Source organism: Oncorhynchus kisutch, linkage group LG16, assembly GCF_002021735.2.
Source record: "Oncorhynchus kisutch isolate 150728-3 linkage group LG16, Okis_V2, whole genome shotgun sequence".
NCBI lineage: Eukaryota > Metazoa > Chordata > Actinopteri > Salmoniformes > Salmonidae > Oncorhynchus > Oncorhynchus kisutch.
Window position 1 is genome coordinate 12,070,333 of NC_034189.2, and position 7,712 is coordinate 12,078,044.

Below are 7,712 nucleotides of genomic sequence, written 5' to 3' on the forward strand. Positions count from 1 at the left end.
ACACTCAATACACGGACACACACACTCAATACACGGACACACACACCCAATACACGGACACACACACACACACTCAATACACGGACACACACACACACTCAATACACGGACACACACACTCAATACACTGACACACACACACACACTCTCAATACACGCAATGGACACACTCAATACGCACACACATGGATACACACACGGACACTTAATACACACTCCATACACACACGGACGGGGGACACACACACCCTCAATACACACCCTCAATACACACAAACACCTCGGTCAGCCTCGAACTTCCCTGCTTATGCACGCTAGACCCTTCCCACTGCCAATAGGAGAGAGAGAAGAGGGGGGTAGTGAGGGTGTGTTCTCGATCTCGACACATCCACAGGAACCAGTGGTGGAAGGGTTAGGGTTAGGGTCAAGGTGAGGGTCAGGGTCAAGGTGAGGGTTATGGTTAGGGTCAAGGTGAGGGTCAGGGTAATGGTTAGGGTCAGGGTCAAGGTGAGGGTAATGGTCAGGGTCAAGGTGAGGGTAATGGTTATGGTTAGGGTCAGGGTCAAGGTGAGGGTTAGGGTCAAGGTGAGGGTAATGGTTATGGTCAGGGTCAAGGTGAGGGTTAGGGTCAAGGTAAGGGTTAGGGTAATGGTTAGGGTCAAGGTGAGGGTAATGGTTATGGTCAGGGTCAAGGTGAGGGTTAGGGTAATGGTCAGGGTCACGGTGAGGGTTATGGTAAGGGTTAGGGTAATGGTTAGGGTCAGGGTTAGGGTTATGGTAAGGGTTAGGGTAATGGTTAGGGTAATGGTTATGGTTAGCGCTGGGGAAGTGTAGCTACAACAAAGGGTTGAAAACGGTGCAATACGTTCTGTCCAATGTGGCTTGTAATCAGTCGCTTTGTTCGCCTCGACACAACGGCTGCCCTTAACACGTCACACAGGTTTTGTTTTGTTGCATCTTGCCAAAAACAACCCACATTTCCACCATCAACTCTCACCACACAACGAGACTCATCGGTTTTAGTTTCTGACAGGAAAGAAGTTAAAAAAAGACAAGTGTCGGGCACACAACTTGAGAACCGAGGAGGAGTGATGGAACGCCTGTCGTAAAGCTGAAGGCCTTTCCTCTTTCTCATCTGTCGTAAAGCTGAATGCCTTTCCTCTTCATCTGTCGTAAAGCTGAAGGCGTTTCCTCTTCATCATCTGTCGTAAAGCTGAAGGCCTTTCCTCTTCATCTGTCATAAAGCTGAAGGCCTTTCCTCTTCATCATCTGTCGTAAAGCTGAAGGCCTTTCCTCTTCATCATCTGTCGTAAAGCTGAAGGCCTTTCCTCTTTTTCATCTGTCGTAAAGCTGAAGGCCTATCCTCTTCATCATCTGTTGTAAAGCTGAAGGCCTTTCCTCTTTATCATCTGTCGTAAAGCTGAAGGCCTTTCCTCTTCATCTGTCGTAAAGCTGAATGCCTTTCCTCTTCATCTGTCATAAAGCTGAAGGCCTTTCCTCTTCATCTGTCGTAAAGCTGAAGGCCTTTCCTCTTCATCTGTCATAAAGCTGAAGGCCTTTCCTCTTCATCTGTCGTAAAGCTGAAGGCCTTTCCTCTTCATCATCTGTCGTAAAGCTGAAGGCCTTTCCTCTTTATCATCTGTCGTAAAGCTGAAGGCCTTTCCTCTTTATCATCTGTCGTAAAGCTGAAGGCCTTTCCTCTTCATCATCTGTCGTAAAGCTGAAGGCCTTTCCTCTTTCTCATCTGTCGTAAAGCTGAAGGCCTTTCCTCTTCATCATCTGTCTTAAAGCTGAAGGCCTTTCCTCTTCATCATCTGTCGTAAAGCTGAAGGCCTTTCCTCTTCATCATCTGTCGTAAAGCTGAAGGCCTTTCCTCTTCATCATCTGTCGTAAAGCTGAAGGCCTTTCCTCTTTATCATCTGTCGTAAAGCTGAAGGCCTTTCCTCTTCATCATCTGTCGTAAAGCTGAAGGCCTTTCCTCTTCATCATCTGTCGTAAAGCTGAAGGCCTTTCCTCTTCATCATCTGTCGTAAAGCTGAAGGCCTTTCCTCTTTATCATCTGTCGTAAAGCTGAAGGCCTTTCCTCTTTATCATCTGTCGTAAAGCTGAAGGCCTTTCCTCTTCATCATCTGTCGTAAAGCTGAAGGCCTTTCCTCTTTCTCATCTGTCGTAAAGCTGAAGGCCTTTCCTCTTCATCATCTGTCGTAAAGCTGAAGGCCTTTCCTCTTTGTCATCTGTCGTAAAGCTGAAGGCCTTTCCTCTTCATCATCTGTCGTAAAGCTGAAGGCCTTTCCTCTTCATCTGTCGTAAAGCTGAAGGCCTTTCCTCTTCATCATCTGTCGTAAAGCTGAAGGCCTTTCCTCTTCATCATCTGTCGTAAAGCTGAAGGCCTTTCCTCTTCATCTGTCGTAAAGCTGAAGGCCTTTCCTCTTCATCATCTGTTGTAAAGCTGAAGGCCTTTCCTCTTTCTCATCTGTTGTAAAGCTGAAGGCCTTTCCTCTTTATCATCTGTTGTAAAGCTGAAGGCCTTTCCTCTTCATCTGTCGTAAAGCTGAAGGCCTTTCCTCTTCATCTGTTGTAAAGCTGAAGGCCTTTCCTCTTTCTCATCTGTTGTAAAGCTGAAGGCCTTTCCTCTTCATCATCTGTTGTAAAGCTGAAGGCCTTTCCTCTTCATCATCTGTTGTAAAGCTGAAGGCCTTTCCTCTTTCTCATCTGTTGTAAAGCTGAAGGCCTTTCCTCTTTCTCATCTGTTGTAAAGCTGAAGGCCTTTCCTCTTCATCTGTTGTAAAGCTGAAGGCCTTTCCTCTTTCTCATCTGTTGTAAAGCTGAAGGCCTTTCCTCTTCATCATCTGTTGTAAAGCTGAAGGCCTTTCCTCTTTATCATCTGTTGTAAAGCTGAAGGCCTTTCCTCTTTATCATCTGTTGTAAAGCTGAAGGCCTTTCGTCTTCATCATCTGTTGTAAAGCTGAAAGCCTTTCATCTTCATCTTACGTAAAGCTGAAGGCCTTTCCTCTTCATCTGTCATAAAGCTGAAGGCCTTTCCTCTTCATCATCTGTTGTAAAGCTGAAGGCCTTTCCTCTTTATCATCTGTTGTAAAGCTGAAGGCCTTTCCTCTTCATCATCTGTTGTAAAGCTGAAGGCCTTTCCTCTTCATCATCTGTTGTAAAGCTGAAGGCCTTTCCTCTTCATCATCTGTTGTAAAGCTGAAGGCCTTTCCTCTTCATCATCTGATTTTCCCTTCAGTGTTGTACTTTTATATGAGTATGACAGTTTGAAGTACTTTTTTTTTCACACCACTGGTATAAATACCACAACATTAAAGCAGTGCTGTGCTACAAAGCTGTACATGATGTTTGCATTTATAGCACAGCGGCATAAGAGCAAAATCCAGAGTACAGATTAGTGTTCACTGCAGACATCGGACTGAAATCCACTGAATGGAACTTCACCAAACGTATTTTGACTCCTCTCCCACTCCTCTCTCTCCTCTCCCTTCTGAAAGGCTGGACACAGTCAGTCCTAGAGGACTGTTGTGTATCTTGCGGTATCTCTGCCAGCCGCTTAGGTAGTTAACCCACTGTAGGGATGTAGAGGGAGGGAGAGATGGACGAAGGGAGGAGGAGGTGTTAGAGCCCCTATCGATTGTGTGACTGGGTTGTCTTTTTCTTTTTTTGGTACTCACCTGATCATTATACTGCCTCCCTCCTCTTTCTCTCCTTACCTCTCCAAAATGTCAGTGGATAAATAAAAATGAGCTTGACTTTTTGTTTCGAAAAGAGAGAATGTGAAAAGCAAAAAAATGAAGTGTGTTTTCAGTAAGAGGGCGATGATGATGATGATATATTTGTTGGTGTAGAAAATAGGACAAAATGAGAAAGCTGACCCCAAACCCTTTCCACAACCATTCACATCCCATCTAGCTACCCCTCCAGGAATAGGGTGACTTAACCTGTTTTACCCCATTTGGTACAACCAATGTCTTCTATGGTACAGTTATATGGCACAGAACCTACTGTTATGTTATGGAAAAGGAACCGTTACCATAACTACCAAGGCTGGAACTATAGAACTAGAATGATAATCATTCTAATTCTATGGTTGGAACACATTTTAAAGGCTGTACTGTGATTTGTCTGCAACATTTTAAACTTTTATTTGTTTATAAAAAACATTGGAATTTGAAAGGTTATGATGATATGCGCTGAAACAAACTTTTGTTGCTTTCATATTCCGGGTACGTTTAGTTTGACCAATGTTTAATTTGTTTAGGTTTTGCTGCAGCGCTTTTTGGCTTTGAGCTATTAGATTTGACCAATACAAAGGCTTTGTTTGGCCAAATACTTTCTGTGATTGAGAAGTCTTACCTAATCAATTATCTAATCAATTCAATCAATCAGAGGGATGAGTATCGATTTCTTACGATTTAGTTTTAGTGAATGAGGATTCTGCTTTTGTACTTTGCTGATCTGATATAGGCCACTACGGCCACGTCCCAAAACACCATTCTAGACATGTACTGGACTTGCATTCTCAGTAGTGTGCGACAAGCTACTAGTGTGCATACTAAGTTGGGCCATAGCGTTCTGAGTAAACAATAACAAACCCTTGAGAAAAGAATGGGAAACTCTGGATAATAATACCTAGGTAATATGTTCCAGAGGAAGGAAGTGCGTAAACATATGCGGTTGTATTTTCTTTGTTTCATCTAGTTTACAGAAGGGAGCAGAAGTTAAATCTCTGTAGTGTTGTGTTGATACTTTTGGCTGAGACTCCTAAAGACAGATGAGGGTTTAAAATCATTTTTAAACTAAACAGACAGGAGAAACTTTTTTTTCAAAAAGTACGACTTGGAAATTTTGCAGTTTTGTAAAAAAAAAGTTAAAAGTTTAAAAAAAAGTTAAAAGAAGTAAAACTCGCTGCCTAATGTTTTGTACCTATTTAATTTGCTGCTGTGTAGTACGAAATAACAACTGGTTGATTGATGGCAACCGCCACAGTGATGAGGAAGGTGTCATTTTCATTGCTACCTGTGTTTTCTTTCAGAATTGAATGGCTTTGTAATTTAGCTTTACGGGACGTTCTCTTCATACTGTGGAGTTGTTGATCCTCAGATGTGCATTATATATTTTCTCAGCAACGTACGTCTTTTTAGGGGGATTTTTTTTTTTAAATCAGAATGATTTTTCAAAATAACTGTTCTTGGTGGATTCCACCCCCCCCCCCCCCCCCTTTAAATACCATAGTTGTTTTTCTTCATGTTAATGGCTCCTCAAGGCACCTTTTTTCCCTTGTCTTTATTTCTCATTTACTTCCTGGGGGGGGGGGGGGGGGGCTCTATTGAAGGAATGTTGAGCGTTGCATAGTGTTTATATTTATCACTGTTGTTGCTTTCGATAGAGCTATTGCAATAAAAATGTGTTAATGTACATCTTACCGCGTCAACTGTCCCTCATTTTGTATTCTCGTGTGTGTGCGCGTGTGTGCGCTTGCATTCAGAAAGTATTCACACCTTGACTTTTCCCACATTTTGTTACGTTACAGCCTTATTCTAAAATGGATAACATTATTTTTTCCCCCCTTATCAACCTACACACAATACCCCATAATGATCATGCAAAAACAGTTTGTTTTTAAAAAATATACTTTTACATTAGTATTCAGACCCTTTGCCATCTCAATTTAAATTGAGCTTCGGTGAATCCTGTTTCTGTTGATCATCTTTTAGATGTTTCTACAACTTGATTAGCGTCCACCTGTGGTAAATTGAATTGATTAGAGATGATTTGGAAAGGCACACACCTGTCTATATAAGGTCCCACAGTTGACAGTGCATGTCAGAGCATAAAAGTCATGAGGTCGAAGGAATTGTCCGTAGAGCTCTGAGACAGGATTGTGTCGAGGTACAGATCTGGGGAAGGGTACCAATACATGTCTGCAGCGTTGAAGGTCCCCAAGAACACAGTGGCCTCCATCATTCTTAAATGGAAGAAGTTTAAAATCATCAAGACTTCCTAGAGCTGGCCACACGGCAAAACTGAGCAATCGGGGGAGAAGGTCACTCTGACCGAGTTCCTCTGTGGAGATGGGAGAACCTTCCAGAAGGACAACCATCTCTGCAGCACTCCACCAATCAGGCCTTTTTGGTAGAGTGGGAAGACGGAAGCCCACTCCTCAGTAAAAGGCACATGACAGCCCGCATGGAGCTTTCCAACAGGCACCTAAAGGACTCTGACCATGAGAAACAAGATTCTCTGGTCTGATAAAACCAAGATTCAACTCCGACCTGAATGCTAAGTGTCACCCCTGGAGGAAACCTGGCACCATCCCTATGGTGAAGCATGATGTGGGGATGTTTTTCAACAACAGGGACTTGGAGAGATGAACGGAGCAAAGGTCAGAGAGATCCTTGATGAAAACCTGCTCCAGAGCTCTCAGGACCTCAGACTGGAGAGAAGGTTCACCTTCCAACAGGACAACGACCCTAAGCACACAGCCAAGACGACGCAGGAGTGGCTTCTGGACCAATCTCTGAATGTTCTTGAACCTGATTGAACATCTCTGGAGAGACCTTAAAATTACTGTGCAGCAATGCTCCCCATTCAACCTGAGAGAGTTTGATAGGATCTGCAGAGAAGAATGGGAGAAACTCCCCAAATACAGGTGTGCCAAGCTTGTAGTGTCATACCCAAGATGACTCAAGGCTGTAATCGCTGCCAAAGGTGCTTCAACAAAGTACTGAGTAAAGGGTCTGAATACTTATGTAAATGTTATATTTCAGTTTGACATTTTTTTATAAAATTCTAAACATTTCTTAAAAACAGTTTTTGCTTTGTTGTTATGGGGTATTGTGATGTCGTTATGGGGTATTGTGATGTCGTTATGGGGTATTGTGATGTCGTTATGGGGTATTGTGTGTAGATTGATGAGTGGAACAATTGAATCCATTTTAGAATAAGGCTGTAATGTAAAACAAATCAAATGAAAGGGTCTGAATACTTTCTGAATACACTGAATGTGTATGATAGTATTAATGTTCATCTCCCAGAGGGGAAAATGTCTTAGACACACAGAACTGATGCATACAAATAGTCACTCCACACTCAACATGATACATACACGTTACCCCGTCAGGCACGTGTTTACTTTCCAAAGGTCTCTACCCAGAAAGCAACCAACCAAAAACATCCCTGACAGTTTGACCACCTTTCTAAAAGTGACATTTAGGTCAAAGTTTGACCTTCTAGTAGTTGTGGGCTCTGGTTACCTTTTGGCCCAAACAGCTTAGTGTTTCTCAGGCTACTCTGTCGAGTACCTCCGAATGTTCCAGTATGTAGACAACACTGGTCAAAAGGAAGCCTGACAGCAGTGGGATTCGAACCCACAGCCCCAAGGAGATTAGAGCCTTGAACCAGTTCCTTAGACCGCTCGGCCACACTATTACACACAACCTGTCACACAACTTTGTTTATGTTTCTCTCTCACCCCATGTTACCCTATCACGGTCTATAAATATGTTTACAGAAGGGAGCTCCTGGGCCTGTATCCACAACGTGTCTCAGAATAGGAGTGCTGATCAAGGATCTGTCCATAAAATCCTATTCATTGTGATCTAAAAGTCTAAACTGATCCTAGATCAACACTGCTCCTCTGAGATGTGAGTCATGGCCTCTGGTTGCAGTGACTGCTTTGGGCTATAGATAGCTCCTCACTC